Here is a 19,307-nt window from a genome sequence, read left to right as displayed (position 1 = left end):
TGTGGTTGACAGGACTTGACAGACATGGGATGAGGAAGGATAGGGAAAATAGGCCTTCTCCTGGGCAGATGGCTTGGTGGACTGGATGGAAAGTGGAAATAACTTGCTGAGCACTTATTATATGCAGGATACTGTGCTAAGCACCTGGCACCCAGAGGACATCGAGGTGCTTGAGAAAAGGTCTCTGGAGCCAGACTTGCTGAATCTGAAGCTCAATTCTGTCATTAAGCCAGAGAAAGTTACTTAACCTTTCTGTGCCTCGGGCTCCTCCTCTGTAAAGGAGGCATGATCACGATACTTCCCCGGGCGCCTAGCTGGCTCTGTAGGTAGAGCAGGCGACTCTTGACTTCAGCCCCACGCAGGCCTGGAGCCTACTTCGATTGTTTTTTGAATCATCATCATCATCAGTAATAATGATAAATAATGGCACTTACCTCACGAGGCTGTTGCAAGGATTAAATGAAATAATACACATCAGTCCCATAGAAATGCCCAGCATCTGTGGTATCCTATAAACATCTGCTCTTGGCCTTATTGTCTCATTGAACCCTCGCAACCAACTTAAGAGACAGGCACTTCTGTCTCCACTTCACAGGTGAGGACACGGAGGCCTGGAAAGGTTAAATAATGGCCCTACCACGCATGGCTAGGATGTGGCTTTGGACCCAGGCAGCCATAACTCTAGAACCTGTTCTAGAACTTATGCTGTTAACCACCACTTCCTCCATACCCCACCCACCCGCACCATTTACCATTCATCAACAGCAAGAGAACGTGTTTGAGGCTGAAGATCATGAGTTTGGTTTAGATGTCGATGTAGAATTGCTGCTGAGACATCCAGGTAGAGACTTCTGGCCAGCAGCTGGGTTTGTACGTGGAGTACAGAAATCAAGACAAGGTGGACTGATGGGGACATGTAGACAGATTGAGTCACGGCTGGTAAGGTCACACAGGGAGATGGTGTAGCACGACAGCAGGGGAGGGCCCGGGACCCATTTAAAGAGTAGATGGAGGAAAAGGAGTCTGAGGACAGACAGCCACGGAAGGGAGAGGGAGGTTTTGGAGGGAGGGAGACCATACGTCTGGGTTCACCTGGGAGAGTCTTAGTTTATGACGGTTAGCCTGGTGTAATAATTCATTAGTGCCCTTTGTCTCTTTAAATAGTGGCCCAGTTTGGAAGACAAATGATATATTCACCCTCCTTCAGGGGTCAAGGAGGAGAAAGCATCAGGGAGGAGGAAACACAGGTGTAAAATACCACGGAAAGAACAAGGAAGCGGTGTTTGCAAAGTGGTCCGCTGGAGTTGAGTTTGGCAAACTGCTGACTTTGAGAGAGGTTTCTGAGGAAAGAAGTGGTAAGTACGTGCATGCTGACATCTGAAAAGGAGCTCAGTACAGATAACAGATATGCACACGTCACTATCTTTGAGACTGGGGTTACAGAAGTGAACAGACAGGACTGTCCTGATGGAATTGTGTGTGTGTTGGGGGGGGAGGGGGTTGGAAGAATTAAGTAGAGTGACCTGGTAGGGAGCTATTTGAGGTACATGGGGTGGGGTGGGAAGCCCTCTCAGAAGCCCTAACACTTGACCTGAGAGCTCTGTGAAAAGGGTGAGTCTGCCTGGGAAGCTTAAGAGATGGAACCTTCCAGAGAGGGAGGTAAGAGTTCATGCAAAGGCCCTGAGGTGGGAGTTTGAAAAACACAAAGGAGGCTAGTAAGGGTGGCCGTGGAAACCAGAGGGGAGAAGACGGATTCGAGTGCCAGCACAAGTGAATCGACGGCCCTGGTGACTGACTGGATATGAGGCGGGGGGGCGGGGGGAAGCAGGGGGTGGTCTAAGGGTGACTTCCCACGTCAACTTGGGAAACGTGGGTACACCCCTCCCCACCCTCGACGGAGCTGGCAGAAGGAACTGGTTTTGAAGGAATGCGATGAATCATGTAGTGAGTTAAATAGTGGTTTATCCACTTGGACATGTCCTTTGTCCAACCCTATCCTGTGAACCTGTGAATGTAACCTGATTTAGAAGAGCAGTCACTGCAGATGTAATTAAGGATCTTGAGATAAGATCATCCGAGGGTTAGAATGGGCCTTATATCCAATGACAGGTGTTCGTGTAAGAGAAGGGCAGAGGGAAATCTGAGACGCAGAGGGGACAGGAGAAGGCCATGTGAAGATGGAGGCAGAGATTAGATTCTTGGCAGCCATGGCCAAGCAATGCCTGGGGTTACCAGAAGCTGGAAGAGGCAAGGAAGGATCCTCCCCTAGAGCCTTCAGAGGGAGCGTGGCCTTGCTGACACCTTGACTTCAGACTTCTGGCCTCCGCAGCTGTGAAAAACTAAAATTCCTGTTGTTGTAAGCCACCAAGAATGGGCTAATTTGTTATGGCAGCCACAGGATACCAATACGGACTCCTCCGCGTTGAGTTGGGGTGGGGGGCACATAGAGGTGTTGACTGGGCGAGTGCATGAGCTCCCCTCAGGAGAGAGAGTCCAGGGCTGGAGATAAAGCTTTGGAAGCCCATTGAGCAGGTGGCAGTTTAAACCAGTGTTATCTCTGAGGGGACCCTGGAACATGGCTCCAGAAGCTCTCTCTCAGAAGCACAGAACCAAGAGCTTTCCAGATTTTTAAAAACAGATTTCACTCACTGATATAACCAAACACCCACACTATATATATATCAATGAAATGTAACGTTCATACCAAAGAATATGTTTATATGCATTTTAATATCTCCCAATAGATTAAAGAATATTTTTATCAGATTATTTTAAGTCAGGAATGCTTGCACTTCCTTGGACTTCTTCTGGGTCTGATGTGAGACGAGCCCGTTTTACATCTGACACTACGGAGAATATATAGGGAGAAGGGCGTATACATTAGAAGGAAGTGCCAGAAATAGTATTTGTTAGTTTCTGAAATTGCATAGCATAAATTTCTCCCAGGGCCCCTGGGTGGGCAGAGGAAGTGCTTCAGTTTCCTCTTTATCACTTCTCTCAAAATGGTCCACTCGCCGATATTGCAAAAGTGACATTCCTCTCTTAGCACCTGGTATGCCTCTAACATTTGCAGGGCCTGGGCCAAGAGTACAAATAGAGGCCCGTGTAACGCATATCTAACAATCTCTCAATTATTAAACCCGTAAACAGTTAATTAGAATGCAGTGTTTCTCTCTACCTTGACGAATAACTTCCTAATGCCCTGGAAGTCCCAGATCAAGTTCAGAACCAGCAGGCTTTTTGGAGTTCGCCCTGGAATGTGGAACATGGGCAGGGCTCCCTCCGGGGCCCCTTCTCCTCCCACTCCCTGCTCAACAGCACACCCGGAGGGGCCTCCCAGGATGCAGGCTCACACCAGTGCCCAGAGCCAAGCTTCAGCCACTCGCTCCTACAAACAGAGCCTCAGGCCACCCTCAGGCCTGAGCACCACCGTGGCTCCAGAGGACTGGCCCAGAAAAGAGGCCCTGCATAGGCCCTAGAGTTGACGTGGGACATTTGGGGCAGGAAATTCTGGGATCTAGGAATTTCTGGGATCTGGAATGGCCTAGGGACAGGTTTGGTCCTGTGGCTCTGTGGACTCCTTGACCAGGGAGAAGGGGCACAGAGCACAGGACCAGGACAGGGGCTCCTCTTGCCTAGGTAGATCTAAGGTGGGCTGCTGGTCAGCCTGCACTCTAACAAGAGAGTCGGAGAAGTAGACCAACACCTGGCCAAGCCCATGTGCAGACTCTCTTGTGTACTTTTCAGTTTTGAGAAAATGCCGGGTTAAAAAATGAAGTACCATAGATATCTTGAGCCCTGATTAATAAACACTATTATCATGCCAGTATTTCATTGAGTTCTAGAAATCAAAGGTCAAATCCCTAAAAAGTTTTGAATATAGTAAAATAAGGCAATGAAGCAATAACTTGGGTGGCAGTGCTTTCTGGAAGTTTTTTCCACTTCTTCCTTTCTTCCTGCCTCCCTCCCTCCCTCCTTCCAATCCATCTCCTTCTTTCCAAAGCAGGAAGAGCCTAAATGAAGGCCATAGGCTTGGATGCAGGGGGAAAGTGCAGCTGAAGTACAAAGCAAGAGGGCCATGGCAGAATTCTAAGAGATGTCAATATCCAATAACCAAGCCAAAGAAGAGCTTCTACCAAGGAAAGTTCTGGAGTGGCATGGGAGGGAGAGGAGAGACTGGGGATCCATAGACCGGGGAGGAAAGAGTTGCACAGGTGGGAGTTGTCCAGAAGAGCAAATGCCTCAAGGAGCTACCATCTTCCTCAGGCCGACTGAAGCAAATCTGGCCCATGCCTCTTCCAGCCCAGTCCCTCTCCTTCTCTGGAGAGCACCAGCTCTTCCTCATACCCCATGTGGGGCTGCTTCAGTCCTGCCCCATCTTTTCTCACCCTGCATTTCCCCGCTTTATCACAGCTGTCCTCACCGTTGGCTTCCCAACGTCCATCTCCATCCCTGGTCTCTTTCTTGAACCTCTAGCAGAACAATGGGTCCCAAGCATGTGCTTTGGTTAAGGGAGATGCTCACCAGATAATGGTCCGATGACCTTGTCCAAAACAGAAATGTTCACCAGTGTTCCTGATTCCCAAAGTGAGGACAATCTACTTCATCTCCGGAGAGGAAAGTGTGCATAAGCCCTTTATCCTGTGCTCTTCCTGTCCCCTCAACATTGGAATGTTCTTGTCCTTTCCCCTGCTCCCCAGCAATGCTCTTTCCTTGGTCTGGAATGTTCTCTCCCCCATCCTGCCATCCCAGTTCAAATGTCACCTCTTGGTGACTCCTCAGGCAGGAAGGCTTTTCTGAATAGTGTGTGTGTGTGTGTGCGTGTGTGTGTGTGTGTTCACTTCTTATATTTTTCATTTTATATTTTCACTGTCTCCTTTCCTCCACCAAAATTGTAAGGCTGGTAGGGAAAGTTTGCTTTACCCAGTGTACCCAGTGTTATAAACTGAATTTAAGTGCCCCAAATTTGTAGAACATAGTAATACTCTCTCATAGAAGTTTATTTAAAAGTTCAGTGGGTGATGGGCACCCATATTAAGGAAGGCACTTGTTGAGATGAACACTGGATGTTACATATAAGTGATAAATCACTAAATTCTCCTTCTGAAACCAATACTGCACTATATGTTAACTAACATGAATTTAAATAAAAATAAAATTAAAAAGTTCAAGTTTGATGAAGCAATCAGGAAAGATTTTGTTTAAGAATTCTTCAGTCTTTGTTAATCTGTTTTTCAGGGATCAGCCCCTCTGGGTTGATCCAGGTTTTAAAAGGGCAACCTACTATCTCCCATTCTGGGTGGGATCCGAGCCTAATAGCTGTATTATGTATCATCACTTAATTATAGGAGAAGAGCTCTTAGATGTTCTGCAAGTATCTGGAATTTAAAATGCCTTAAACTCAGCCCCTTCCCCAATATCCGTGAGCTTGATTCCTCATCTCTAAATTTTGTTCAAATGTTCCCTTCTCCGGAAAGTCTTCCTTACTCATTCTATTGAAATCTGCAGCTGCCTCTTCCCTAGTCATTACATACAACCTCTTTCCTGCTTCATTTTCGTCCATAGCACATATCACTCCGATATACTACATAGTTTATTAATAGTATATTAATTACCTATCTCCCCTCAATAAAAGATAAGTTCCATGAGGGTGGAGTTTGTTCATTGCTGCATCCCAGTGCCTAGAGCAGTACCTGGCACATAGTAGGTCTTTTTTTTTATTTGAGTGATAGAGAGAGAGAGAAAGAGAGCGCATGAGCAGGGGAGAGGGGCAAGGGAGAAAGAGAGAGAATCTTAAGCAGTCTCCACATTCAGTGCACAGCCTGACGTGGGGTTCAATCCCATGACCCTGGACCATGACCTGAGCTAAAACCAAGAGTCAGATGCCCAACCGACTGAGCCACCCTGGTGCCCCTGAACTATTTGATATTTTAAAAATCAATAGAGTTGTACTAGAGAGCGTTGGCTTCCTATCACCCATTTCTACCCCAACTTCCATACTTCAGGTGTCCATCAAACTCCACATGGCCCATTACCTGTCCAGGAGATGCTCACTCTAACTCTTCAACTTGGCTGTCAGAGAAAGGATGGGTCCTGATTAGTTTAAGCCATTATCTATCTGCATGTATATTACCACCCCCTTCAGGAGGGCACAAGACGGAAGTTGACCCGCTCAAGTGTTTTCTCTTTTCTAATAGATGTGGACAAGATAATGCCAACTGTCTCTGGCAGCCATCTTGTGACCACAAAACCAGCCAGGGACAAAGCTGTCATTGAGCATGCAGAGCTGAGAGAGAAAGAGTTTGGGTCTTCAATGTACCCTATGTCTGTACTGCTGGTCCATTCATTCCCTTATTCTACAAATACTGATTGACCACCTGGTATCCATCAAGTACCATTTTACATGCTGTAAATCTAAACAGACAAAAATCTACCTCATGGAGCTTCCATTCCTGGGGCAGGAGGTGGTGGGGAGAGTAGTGACATCATAAAAATGACTACAATACACAAGTAAATAACATATAAGTGCTATGTAAAAAAAAAAAAAAAAAGCCATTTTCTAGAGTGGATTTTCAAACACTGAAGTCCTATATGTGTTGTGTGTTCTTTTCAAAGATAAATCAAAACATCCCTTTTGGAAATTGACAATCATTTAGTTTCCAGTGTGTAAGAATACATCATTGTGCACTGGAGTTGGGATTCTGATCTTATTTTTTATCTAATCCAATGGTTGAAGACAGGTGGAAATTGTGAAGGACTTGGGAGCACTCCTGCTGATTGGGATTTAAAAAGGCATTTGTCTTTGGACGAGGGTAATGACCACATGAATAAATATCAGAACTGCCTGTCAGTGTTGCAAAAATATCAGACACAAACAAGGCAAATGACAACAAAACAATAAAGCACGCATACACATATGTGGTGGTAATTCTTTGAAATGTGGATTACCAATGCACTGGCAATGAAAATGAACCAATGCTATCATGCATCACATATTTTGGAGATACTCCTAAATTCTGGCATAAATTTATCCAACATCAAGCATCACTTTGAAATGTACATGGAATACCATATAAAAATGATCAGAGCAACTTAACATTACAACCAGAACACAGGGTATCCGGAGATAAAAGTGTAAACTCTGCCGAAGCCAAATGTATATGATTATATTTAATTGCAAAGCCTGGAACTGCTAAGTTTATTGACAAATTGTCAGTCCTCACACCAAAAAGAAAAAAGAAAAAAAAGCGGAGAATGATGATCAAAGTAAACATAATGACTGACGAGATCTCTCTGTCCAGCAAAATAAATGACAGAAATGGCAGCCGATATAGAGCAGCCATTTTTATCGGTACAACAAAGTGAAATGAGTCACTGAAAACTGGCAAACCCAAGTGAAATTCTGAATCCTGGTGGGTTTTTTTTTAGGATTGTCAGTATGACAGCCTATGAGTCAAGTGAAGAAGCCCATGAAAATATTTTATGCTGCCAAGTTTGGCCAGCTTGTACGGACAACTGACTGATAACTTGCGGTATGGACTGGAAGCAAGAATTTAGGGTAGGCATGGATGGGCTGAAGCTCTGGCTGGCAACATGAGAAATCTGTCTCCATAGTCAAGCTGTTACCGCAAAGCTGTGTCTCCTCAGTGCCCTTATATACAAAGAAACCGTTGCCCTCCAGAATGCGTGTGCGGATTTAAGACAAGTACTTAATGAAGCTGATAAACTTGTCAATCATGTCACAAGCAGGCAGTTCAATAAAGACCTGACCTTTTTTCTTGGCTGAGTGAAGAGACGGGTGGTGACTACAAAGAACCACTGTTTCAAATGAAAGCTCATTGTCTTTTGATTAGAAAAGTTTTTACTCTACCAAGTTATAAGGGGAACTTTATTTTTTCATAGAAAACTTTCCTTTGGTGAGATAGTATATAGCAGGGTGGGCGTGGCTTACAAGTTAGTCTGTTACCAGGCAAGTGTATGAGGAGTTGGCCATCGACACCCGGGAGATGCATCGGCAGAAACCTGGCCCCGTCTGGCAGAGACTTCGATCCTGGGACTTGAGGTTTTTGCTGTTGCCTGAAAGACCTGGTTTTTAACTCATCTGAAAATAGGAAGAGACATTAGACGACTTAATAAAAAGGCTAAGGAGTCAAACTGGAAGTGGTTTGGTAGACAAGGAAACTTTTACTGCACTACTTTAGGACATCACCAAATAATTTTGGACCTTAGTATGAAGAGTGGATCCTAGAGATAGTGTCAGATGGTTTCTTCAAACTACTTTTCTGGTTCTTTCGTTCGGGGTTTTTGTTTTTTTTTAGCAATTATTTTTTTTTTTCAACGTTTTTTATTTATTTTTGGGACAGAGAGAGACAGAGCATGAAGGGGGGAGGGGCAGAGAGAGAGGGAGACACAGAATCGGAAACAGGCTCCAGGCTCCGAGCCATCAGCCCAGAGCCTGACGCGGGGCTCGAACTCACGGACCACGAGATCGTGACCTGGCTGAAGTCGGACGCTTAACCGACTGCGCCACCCAGGCGCCCCTGTTTTTGAATACAGTCATTTATATCATTTTCTTCCACTCGCATCATTTTGAGTGGGAATTATCTTTCAGCATCTGATCCAGTCAGAGGAGACAGTTAAACAGAGCAGGAGTCAACGTTTACTGGCACTTTCTTTGTGTAAGGGACCGTTGGAAGCGCACATACTCATTTAATCCTCTCAGTGACACCGTCAGGTAATATCATCCCATAAATAAGTGACTGTTATTATCTTTGTTTTATAGATATTGAAACTTAGGCACAAAAGGTTAAGCACTTTGCCCTGGGTCGCACAGGTAGAAAAGCCAGGATTAAAGGCCAGACAGTTCTGCCTGCCAAGGGCAAACTTTGAACCATTGCGCTATATTTTTTAAATATATAAATATGCATGTATGTATATACTTAACATAAGTGGTACTTTATTGCTTCTGCAACAAATGACCACAAGCCTACTGGTTAAAACAGCATGCGGTTATTATCTTAGCATCATGGAGGTCAGAAGTCCGAAATGGACGTCACCAGGGCTGCGTTCCTTCTGGAGGCTCTAGGGAGAATCTGTTTCCTTGCTTTTTTCATTTTCTAGAGGTTACCTGCATCCCTCGACTCTTGGCTCCCTTCCCCCATCTTCAAAGGCAGAAGTGTCACACTTTCAATTCTCTCTCTGACTCTGACAATGATTCTCCTGTCTCCCTCTTTTGCTTGTAAGGACACTTGAGATTACATCTGGATAATCCAGGATCATCTCTTGATTGTAAGGTCATTGACTAGCAACCCTAATTCCATCTGCAACCTGAATTACTCCTTGCCACATAGCATAACATGTTCACAGGTTCCGGGAGTTGGGACATGGATATCTTAGCGAGGTCGCCATCCTGCCAACCGTAACTTTCTTAGTTCACACTCCGAAACTTAAAACCCAAACGGTGTCCAGTGGATAATCTCCCTCTATGTCTGCTCCCTGGCCACATAGCTCCCTTCCTCAGAAGCATCTGATGTTATCCTGTGTCCTAGATATATTTTATGCATGTAAAGGCAAATATGGATATTTGTTATTTTTTTAATTGTTTGATCTTCCCTACAAACACTGTCCTACATATTGCTTGTTTTCATTTAAAAGCTATGTCCTGGAGATCGGTCAGGTTGATATATAAAGATCTGGGTGTCCTTCTTTTCTGTGTCTACATCACCCTCCACTCCATGAGTGTATATTATGTTGTATTTACCTTCACTGAGCCCACAGGACAGGTCGGGGGGGGGGGTCTCCAATCTTTCAGTTGTTTTCAGTGTTTTGCGATACAAACAATGCTGTAGTGAACAGCTTTGTACCCTTATCTGGAAAGTGTAGAGTGTGTCTATAGGATTAACCTCTAGAAGGAGAATGACAGGGTCATGGAGTCTGTGCATGTGTCATTTAGCTAGCTAATGAGAAACTGCCTTCTTTTACCCTTTCCAATTAGGAATTAAAAAAATAAATAAAGGGGCGCCTGGGCGGCTCAGTCGGTTAAGCATCCAACTTCGGCTCAGGTCACCATCTCATGGCTCATGAGTTCAAGCCCCAATCAGGCTCTGTGCTGACAGCTCAGAGCCTGGAGTCTGCTTCAGATTCTTTGTCTCCCTCTCTCTCTGCCCCTCCCCTGCTCACACTCTGTCTCTCCCCCAAAATAAAATAAACATTAAAAAAGTTTTAAAAAATAAATAAAAATAAATAAAGAACTTATGTTTACCTAACAAATGTAATAAATAGCTCTTGATGTCTAGGAATGTGTTCTAAAAATGTCAGTAGATATGTTATTTGCTTTTCATTATTGTCTTTTAATCCTCTTAACATTTCAAGTTTAACAGCCTGTTTTGCTTTTATTGTAATTTTTAAATTTTCTTCTTTATGGTGAGTGATATTGGCTTTCTGTTTATAAAGTACTATAAACTCCCATTTAAATATATTTCTTTGGGGGAAAAAAACAATATATTTCTTTGGGACACCTGGGTGGCTCAGTTGGTTGAGCATCTGGCTCTTGATTTCAGCTCAGGTCATGATCTCAGGGCTGTGGGGTTGAGCCCACATCAGGCTCCATGTGGAGCCTGCTTAAGGTTCTTTCTCTCTCTCCCTCTGACCCTCTCCCCTGCTCTCTCTCGCTCTCTCTCAAATTAAAAAAAAATTAAGGATGGTATTTATAAAAATAGATAAGTGAATGTATATATTTCTTTATGTTAAAAGGGTGAGATGATTTAAAGACAAATAATATGTCAATAATAATACAGAAGTGACCCTGACATGGCCAAAAATTATGAGGGAGGTGTCCTAATGGCTGATTCCTCACATCAAATCACTACTACCTGATTAGTTTTTGTTGAGGTTTTTTTTTTTTTTTTTTTCCATAACAGAGAATCATTGTCAACAGCAAGATCCTTAATAGACAAAGGGGGGTGGGGACTGGCAAAGCAGAAATTCTGCAGAAGCTGCCTTTGTGATATTCTCAAATGCTTTTAAATCCTATCTCGTGGATGGAAGCCAGAAGCTCGGGCACCCAGCAGAGAAAAAGTCAAATTCAAATAGATAAACTGAAATAATTAAAACCAGACAGTCCTAGAGCGTTAGGCTTCCTGCTACTAGTCAGGCGACGGCTTTTAGGGAAGTCTAGCCTTGATTCATGTGCTATAAACATGCTCACCTTTTTCATCCTTTGCTATGAACACTCAGCCTAGCTCACCCACTTTGTGGATCGCGGGTGGCAAACTTTAATCAGGGCTCTCCCCTGGGGCGTATCCTTGTTGTGACGGAGCGTATCGCATTCCTTAGTTGAAAAATGAGGGGATGCAAACTCTTTTTAATGTTTGCTATGCCAACATTCCCCAAGGGAGGGGACTACAGAAAAGAGTTTTGGGGGACTTCAATGAATATTACTTGGAAAAGGAATTCTATGATTAGATGTTTGGAAAACTTTGAGTTAAAAGCTTTCTTTACTGCAGGCCAGCTCACAGCATTTAGTATGCTCTCTGGCCAGAACCATGAACTCAGTTTATCTCAAAGGACCAGCGTTTCATGGACCACCGGGTGTTCAGTGGTGCTAGCCTAGACAAAACATAATTAGGAAAGTGAAACTTTACCTGAATTAGACAACGTACTCTCAAAGCTAAATTTGGGATAACTGGGGTTATCTGCTTTCTTGGATTATTCACATGCTGATCATTTCCAATGACCAAGCACTTGCTTTGTGCCGGCTACTGTGCTAACATCTCAATGAATCTTACGACGACCCTGAAAAGGTCTTCTTTAATCTCTACTTTAATAAAAATAAATTAAGGATCAGAAAGACTAACTAAGTTCATCCGTTTAACAAATTTTTCAGTTTATTTATTCTGAAAGAGAGAGAACGCACGAGCAGGGTGAGGGCAGAGAGAGAGGGAGAGAGAGAATCCCAAGCAGGCTGCCCGCTCTCAGAGCAGAACTCGACACGGGGCTCAATCTTAATGATCCACGAGATCCTGACCTGAGCCGAAATCAAGAGTTGGACGCTGAACCAAGTCACCCAGGCGCCCCCATTTAATAAATTTTTATTATGAAGTTCCTGCTAAGCACTGGGCCTGACTCACTGGCTCCACAGCCCCAATGCCCTGCAGATTGGGCCCTGTAACCAAGAGTGAGCACTCTTGGCAAGCAGAAAAACAAACCTAACAGAGCTCCCGGCGTATGTTTGGGAGATACTATGACATAGTGGCTTGGAGCAGGGGCTCTAGAGTCTAAATCTGTTAGAATCTCAGCTTTTCTGTCTGAAAAATGGGTCTAGAAAGAATACCCCACCTCAGAAGGAGGTTGTGGGGATCGAGTGAAATCATCCCGGGAATATGTTTTGCGTGGCGCAGTTACATGGAAATGCTCAACCACTGTCAGCTTGACCTGCAGGTCAAAATGTGAGGAACTCAAGTGTTCAGGCTTTCCGGGAGCACGCTCCCTGTCTCCTCTATCTAAAATCGCCAAGAGAGGGAGGAAGGGAGCAGAAAAGGAAGGAAGGAAAGCAGACTATCAAAAACGTTGATTCTTCTGGTCACACTGATTTGGGGTTGGTGGTGGCGTTCTAGAGTTGGCTTCCGTGTCAAGCAAAACTCCCCACATAGAGATCCCAGCTGGTCTGGAACAGAGAACACTGGAGGTCAGAGTAGCTCTCCTGAGGGGAGAAACATTTTTGGACAAGAACACAGAGCATTCAGAATGCACACAGAATCATCAAACTCAAGAAATCTGACACTATGATTGAAAAATCGCAATTAATGGGAACTGAGCTGATGTCTTAAAGACTCTGGGAAGTCTGGTTGAGTGAGCAACTCCTAATTAAAGAACAGACCTGGACACAATGGGGACTTTGTGGGGGGTGGATCAGGCCAACATTCCCTGAAGTCCCTGATCAATCTGAATTCCATTAAGCACTCTGTGCCTCTAGAGGTCACACAATAGGAAGATCCCAGAACTGCCTATGAAGAATTCTTACAAAAAAGTAAAAATAAAAACTTGAACCTGACTCCAATCAAGTCTCTAGACTTGATGTGATAGAAAACCCGGGGGAAACAGAACATGTTAAATGACACCATAAAGATGCAATCAGCCAACCCTGAGCCAGGAAAACTATAGAACAAATGAACAAATAACTTCTGTTCAAATAAATGGATTTTTTTTTTTAATTTGGGAATTGTTAGAGATTCATTTGAGAATTGTTAGAGATTTGATGGGATTTAAGAAATGCAAAGTATGGTACTTGTGTGGGTCCTATTCAAAGAAACCAACTGAAAAATGGCATTTTTTGGAGACAACTGGGGAAAATTGAGCCAATTGGACAATAACTGAGTCCGAGTGTATTGTTATTATATCTCACCAGCAGGATATTAGATGATGTTAAAAAGTTCTTGGTAATTGTAGGTATCATAACGGTCTCATGTTATATTTTTATTAAAGTACTTATCGGTTGGCGATAAATCCTGAAGTATTTACAAGCGAAATGGCACATCGTCTGGAATTCACTTTAAAATATTCCAGCAAAAGCAAACAGACCATTAAAATTGTTTGGTTGGGGAAGACTGAATGAAACAGCAGGACAGTGCTTGAGGCTGAGTGGTGAATACATGGGGCTTCATTACCCTCCGTTCTACATGTGTGTATGTTTTTAAAATGCCATTAGAAGTTAAACGAATACAATTAATTTCTGAAATCTTGAGAGCTGAAACGGAGGAGTTTTCCAGGCTCCTATCAAAGGGAAAACTGGCATGTGGTGAGATTCCAAGAGGTGGCAGCCCCAGGGAGCCCTGCCGGGCAGCAGCTTCTCAGGAGCACAAGACGTCTCCTCCCCGCACGGCCATTGTAAAGCTGTCTATTTGACATGCTGCACTGGCTTCTATAATGTCTAACTATCTACAGAGCTAATTAAATTATTAGACTCAGAGCTGTGAGATGGCCCAGTTTACATGCAGAGAGTACCTCTTCCAACGCTGTAGCCACTAAGCGAATTCCCCTTGAAGTCATAATTAGTCATCCGGAGTGCTTCCCAATCAAGTTGTGTCTCTGATAAAGAATTCCCAGTTTGCTCCTAACACTTCCCTGGTGGTGAGATTGTTTATTTAATTTCAGCACAAACAGATGGAGGCGGGGGCAGACCAGGAGAAAAAGGGTTCTCAGTCTGGCCTGGAAGGGCCAGTTTTTGAGTTAGGGCGTCCAGTGAGAGGGGCCTCTACTGAACTAACAGGGACTGAGTTTATGCCTCTTCAAAGGCTCAGACACGGCCTGGTGCCTGTGATGTCTTTGGGATGAGAGAACTGTGCCCCCCGTCTTCTCTGCCAGCATCCATCAAGGTCAGAGAAGGGGCCTAACCCCCTTGAAGAGAAGCGACAGGGATGAACAGTGTGGGAGATGGAAAAGCCACTGTGCTGAGAACCAAAGACGTGAGCTCAGGGTAAGTCTCCACACTCATCTTGGGCCCTAGGGTCCTCGCCTACAAGATGGTGGCTGAACAAAGAGATTTCAAAGATTCCTTTCCGGTTACGAAATGGGTTTAAGTGGCTGGGGTTCTTTTGAGAAATGGTCCAAAAACTCAGAGCGACATGTTTGCAGTTTCCATCCTCAGCAGAGCTATAAGCATCATAGCTTAGTGGCCAAGAAAGGACTCTGAAGCCAGAGTGCTTGGGTTCTGGTGCAGCTACTGCCCAGCCCCCGCACCCCCCCCGCCGCAACAGTGTGGCCTATTGCTTAACCTCTTGAACCTCGTTTCCCCTCTGTCAAATGAGGATAACAGCAGGAATTTCCTCGCACGTTTTATGAGGACCAAGGAAATGAATACACATACAGAGCTGTTGCTATGACGTTTATCAAGAAAAGTAACACTTTATACACCTTTACAGCCCTAGGAGTGAAGCATGATGCTGTTGACATTTTGTGATTGAAATTGGGCCCTCCCCACTGATTTTAGAGTCTGGAAGACGGGCATTCCTATTAAAACCTTGGCCCTAGGTGCGTCTGGTTGGCTCAGAGACCCACACTTAATTTCGGCTCAGGTCATGATCTCACATTTGTGACATAGAGCCCGTCTTGAGTGTGAAGCTTGCTTGGGATTCCTTCTCTACTCTTCCCCTCACTCATTCCCTCTCTTTCTCTCAAAATAAAAACAAACCTTGGCCTTGACACTGATACTATTGATATGAAGTAGTGTTTATTGAACACATTATTTTCTAAACTTGCTTTAAAAAAATTTCTTTTAATGTTTATTTATTTTTGAGAGAGAGAGACAGAGCATGAGTGTGGGAGGGGTAGAGAGAGAGGGAGGAAGACACAAAATCTGAAGCAGGCTCCGGGCTCCGAGCTGTCAGCACAGAGCCCGACGCAGGGCTCGAACTCACGAGCTGCGAGATCATGACCTGAGCCGAAGTCGGACGCTTAACCGACTGAGCCACCCAGGCGCCCCTCTAAACTTGCTTTTTAAGTCAGAAGGTTGGAAGGACAGAAGGTTGGAAAGGACCTCTAGGGTTTTCCAGCTTCAGCCTCAATCAGAAGTTCAAGGCCGTGTACAAAATCACTGCCCAGTGACACGTCGTGTTCTGCTTGAATTCCTCCGGGGACATGGGGCTTACAGCCCTCTGACAGACCTGCTCTTTGAACCTTGCCCCAGGAGAAAACATGAAAAGAACTGAGGATCTTTAAGCTGGAAAACAGGTTAGTGGAAACATAGCTGACTTTAAATATTTGAAGGGTCGTTATCAGTGTTAAAAGAAAAGTGAACATTAAGCATGGCCATTAATGTATTGTCATTATGGTGATCATGTATCCACCTCGTGCCCTATGTCAGACACCACACAAAATGCCTTGTGTGACTTCCAATTTAATCCTTCAACATCCCCCTAAGACAGTATTAGTATTCTGATGTTATAGTTGAGGAAACTGAGGACAGGTAAAACTCTGCCCTAGGAGATACAGTCAGTCAGGGGCAAAAACAGGATTGGTCTGACTTTGGAAGGTAGAATGAGAACTGTTTTTGCAGAAATTCCTGGGATCCTAAGGCACCCACTGTCTGGGAAGCAGGTTTGGGATCAACATGATGAGAACTTTAACATGAGACTGAACTCATTTCAGGTAAGGAAGGGTTGCAGGGCTTTTGTAAAACACACACACACACACACACACACACACACACACACACACACATTCTCTGATCAGCCTGGCATGGGTTTCTGGAGAGACAGTGGGTAGACAGGAAGGGTGGGGACCTGGGGAGGCCAGACGAATGAAATGGGCTGGTAGAGAGGGTTGCCCATGGCCGGTGACAGGGCTGGAGAGAACACCCAGGAGGCATGACTGGCGTGCCTGCAAATGTGTGGTCTCCAGCGCAGCTCTGCCTCCCCACTGTTCCCTCCACAGTGGACCCTATTCTGGACCAATCTCCCTGAGCAGACGCCACTCTTCCTACTTCACAGGGAAGGTAGAGGTCATTGGGCATAGCTGACCTCAACTGTCAGCCTCTCTGCATGACCTTCACTTCCTCCTCCCCTGCTTCAAGAACGGGGCTCCAAGAACATCTCGGGATCTTGACTTACACACTCTCCACTCTCTTTCTTGAACCTTTATCTGCCCTGTCCTGGCTTCTTTCCATCTGCCTGTCACCTTGTCAAAAACACAGGGGAAAATAACTCTTGTGATCCTGCACCCAGCTCGCAGCAAGTGTCCCGGCCCCCTTTTCAAACCAAGCTTCTAAAATACAGTTGGCGCTCACTCTCTCCAGTCCTTTGAGCATCTGCTGTCAGCCCAGCCCATCCAGCTTCCAAACACACCCACGTAGGAACTGAGGACACCTCTGGCCTCTCAGTTCCTACTGTCCGGCAAACACTTGTGGCCTCAGCCTTAACCTGACCGGATCTGTTACTCACTCCCTCTTTATGAAATTCCCATTTCTCCTGGTTGCTATAAAACACTTTCTTGGTTTCCCCCTTACCTTTCTGGCTCTTTCTGGATCCTCTTTCTCTGGGGCCTGTTACTTGTTTACCAGGAGCCATCTGAGCCCCTATGCCCAGTCTAGACCCCCTGCAGGACCATTCACCCCCAGATGGCTTCTCCACGCTGCCCACCCACCCAATCTAGACATCCAGCTGTCACCCAACAAACACCTCAGCCCCTACATAGAGCTGCCTACTAAGGGGGGGCTCTGGACCCTCCATGTAGAAAATAAAAAACTCCCCCCCCCCGCCCTACAAATCTGCCAACGGCTTTAAGGGATCCCTGAGAGATGCTGAACTATACTCACTACCCTACACAATATGAAGTCTTAAGGCTTCCTATGGTCCTAGGCTAGAGCAAACTCTAGTGGGATCCTCTGACCCAACTCCTTCTGCCTTCCTCTAACCTCAGACCTTCTGGCTTTGCCTTTGCCTCGGCCCTCCAAGGCTGAAACGTGGGTATGTGATCTTTCCTCCACTAATTTGCTTCCTTTTGGTCCCTTCTCTCAACCCCCTATTCTCCCACTTCCCCAACACCTGCAATGCCACACATTACATCTCTATCGCAGCCCTCTCCCCTCCCCTTGCATACACTATTTATAGAGGCCAAATACATTATTATGTCAGCTACCTTTGCAGCTCGCTTACATGTCGGGAGAATAGAAATGGCTCACACAGACACCATGACAGGTGCTGTGTCAAAGTCACGGACGAAGACCACACATGGGTGCTTCTCAGTCCTCAGCACGGGCTCCAGACTATGGAGAGGCCACATCAGCTGGGCCTCAAGGCACAGACTGCCTGAAAAGGAAAAGAGTAGCCTTCCCCCACGGAGGGCTCCCAGGGGACCCAGAGCACCCAGGATCTCATAGAAACAAGAGGTGTCCTGGCCTCAGGACAATGCTGAGGGTGGGTGAGAGGAGGAGCAAGAAGAGGAACATTCTGGCTGGGAAGCTTGCAGACGCCCTGCTGTGGGTCTGCGTCCCAACGGGGCAACTGAATCAGGCTTCTCTGGGCTCCCTCTGTGCCCTTTGGCCTTTTTCCTTCACCAGAACCAGTGTTTGTTCTTTGTCAGGAGCAGTTGTCCTAGGCTGGTGCTTCTCCTTTTTCTTCTTCTGAGGCCAGCATTTCGGTGTGCTCCACCCCTGCCCTTTTCTTTGCCCCCCCCCCCCCCCGCAACTGGGCTGACCCTGGGGGTGGGGGGTGGGGGGTGGGGCATACCTTCCTCCTTCCCTCCTCCTTCTCCCTTTCTACCCTCTTCCCCCCCATCCTCCTCCTTCCTACCTACTTCCTCCCTCTCCCTACCTCCTTCCTCCCTCATCCCTCCTCCCTCCCTCCTCCCTCTTACCTCTCTCCTCTCCTTCTCCATCCCACCTCCTTCTCTCTTCCGTCTGCTCCCTTCTCCCTGTACTGGGACTCAGAACTGTGCCCACCCCAGGGAGCTCAACATGCATTTCATGAGGGACATTGGGTGTTGCTCAGATATTCTCAGACACCCAAGAACAAGCTGTAGATAACAGGGTGGTTACATGGGGCTCAATGTACATGGGGCTCTCCTGTGGTTGCTTTCTGATAACCAGACACCTCGCTCAGGATGGGGACCGGAGATATTCTTACACTGCTCTGGCAACTCTCGTTACATCTGTGGACAATAATTTTTGTCTTGATACCCAATAACTTTTATTTCAGCTTGGCCCACTCTTGAATTCTCCGTAGATCAAAGCAGCTTAACCAAGAATGTCAGAAAGCAAGCATTTTCTGAATTAACAAGAACCACCACCCCAATCTTTCAAGAAGAAGAAGAAGAAGAAGAAGAAGAAGAAGAAGAAGAAGAGGAGGAGGAGGAGAAGGGGGAGGAGGAGGGGGAGGAGGAGGAGGAAGAACACCAGAGGAAATATAAAAGAGATTTCAACCAGACAACTCTCACCTAAAAAGTTCTTGTAAAAATAGGTAGATCGTGTATCTGTCCCACATTGCCTGGGTCTCTAAAACCCAGATAACAAAAATCAGTTCAAATCCTTTTTTTTTTTTTTTTTCTAAAATAAGAATTTATGGAATGCTGTTGCCTTTTAGAGGCTGGGAAAGTGGGAAACACTGTGAAGCTGAGCTTTGGCATGATAGCCACTGCCACCGCCGGGTGTCACACACCAAGGCGAGGTTCTGTGCCAACTGCGGCAGACATGTTACTTAATTTCACCCCCTTGGAGCCCTGTGAAGCAGATATCATCGTCCCATTTCGCAGGCCCCAGAGAACGTATTTCATGACCCAGCAGTCAAACTCGATTCTTTCAAACTGCAAAGTCTTGA

At 45.6% G+C, this 19,307-nt stretch overlaps 1 long non-coding RNA gene across 2 annotated transcripts in view; it reads left to right on the top strand.

Annotated features, from left to right (window-relative positions):
• Positions 1-18,784, top strand: part of LOC122211121 — a 33,879-nt gene extending 15,095 nt beyond the window's left edge. The window contains exons 2-4 of one of the 2 annotated variants that reach the window (XR_006198509.1): positions 1,165-1,355; positions 16,052-16,143; positions 18,717-18,784. This is a non-coding gene — a long non-coding RNA (uncharacterized LOC122211121). Of the gene's footprint in view, positions 1-1,164; positions 1,356-16,051; positions 16,144-18,689 lie in introns of both variants that reach the window. The other variant, XR_006198508.1, reaches the window with a different exon arrangement.
• Positions 18,785-19,307: the final 523 nt, after the last annotated feature.

Source organism: Panthera leo, chromosome F2 (assembly GCF_018350215.1).
Source record: "Panthera leo isolate Ple1 chromosome F2, P.leo_Ple1_pat1.1, whole genome shotgun sequence".
NCBI classification, from domain to species: Eukaryota; Metazoa; Chordata; class Mammalia; order Carnivora; family Felidae; genus Panthera; species Panthera leo.
This window is presented reverse-complemented; position numbering and strand designations above follow the sequence as displayed.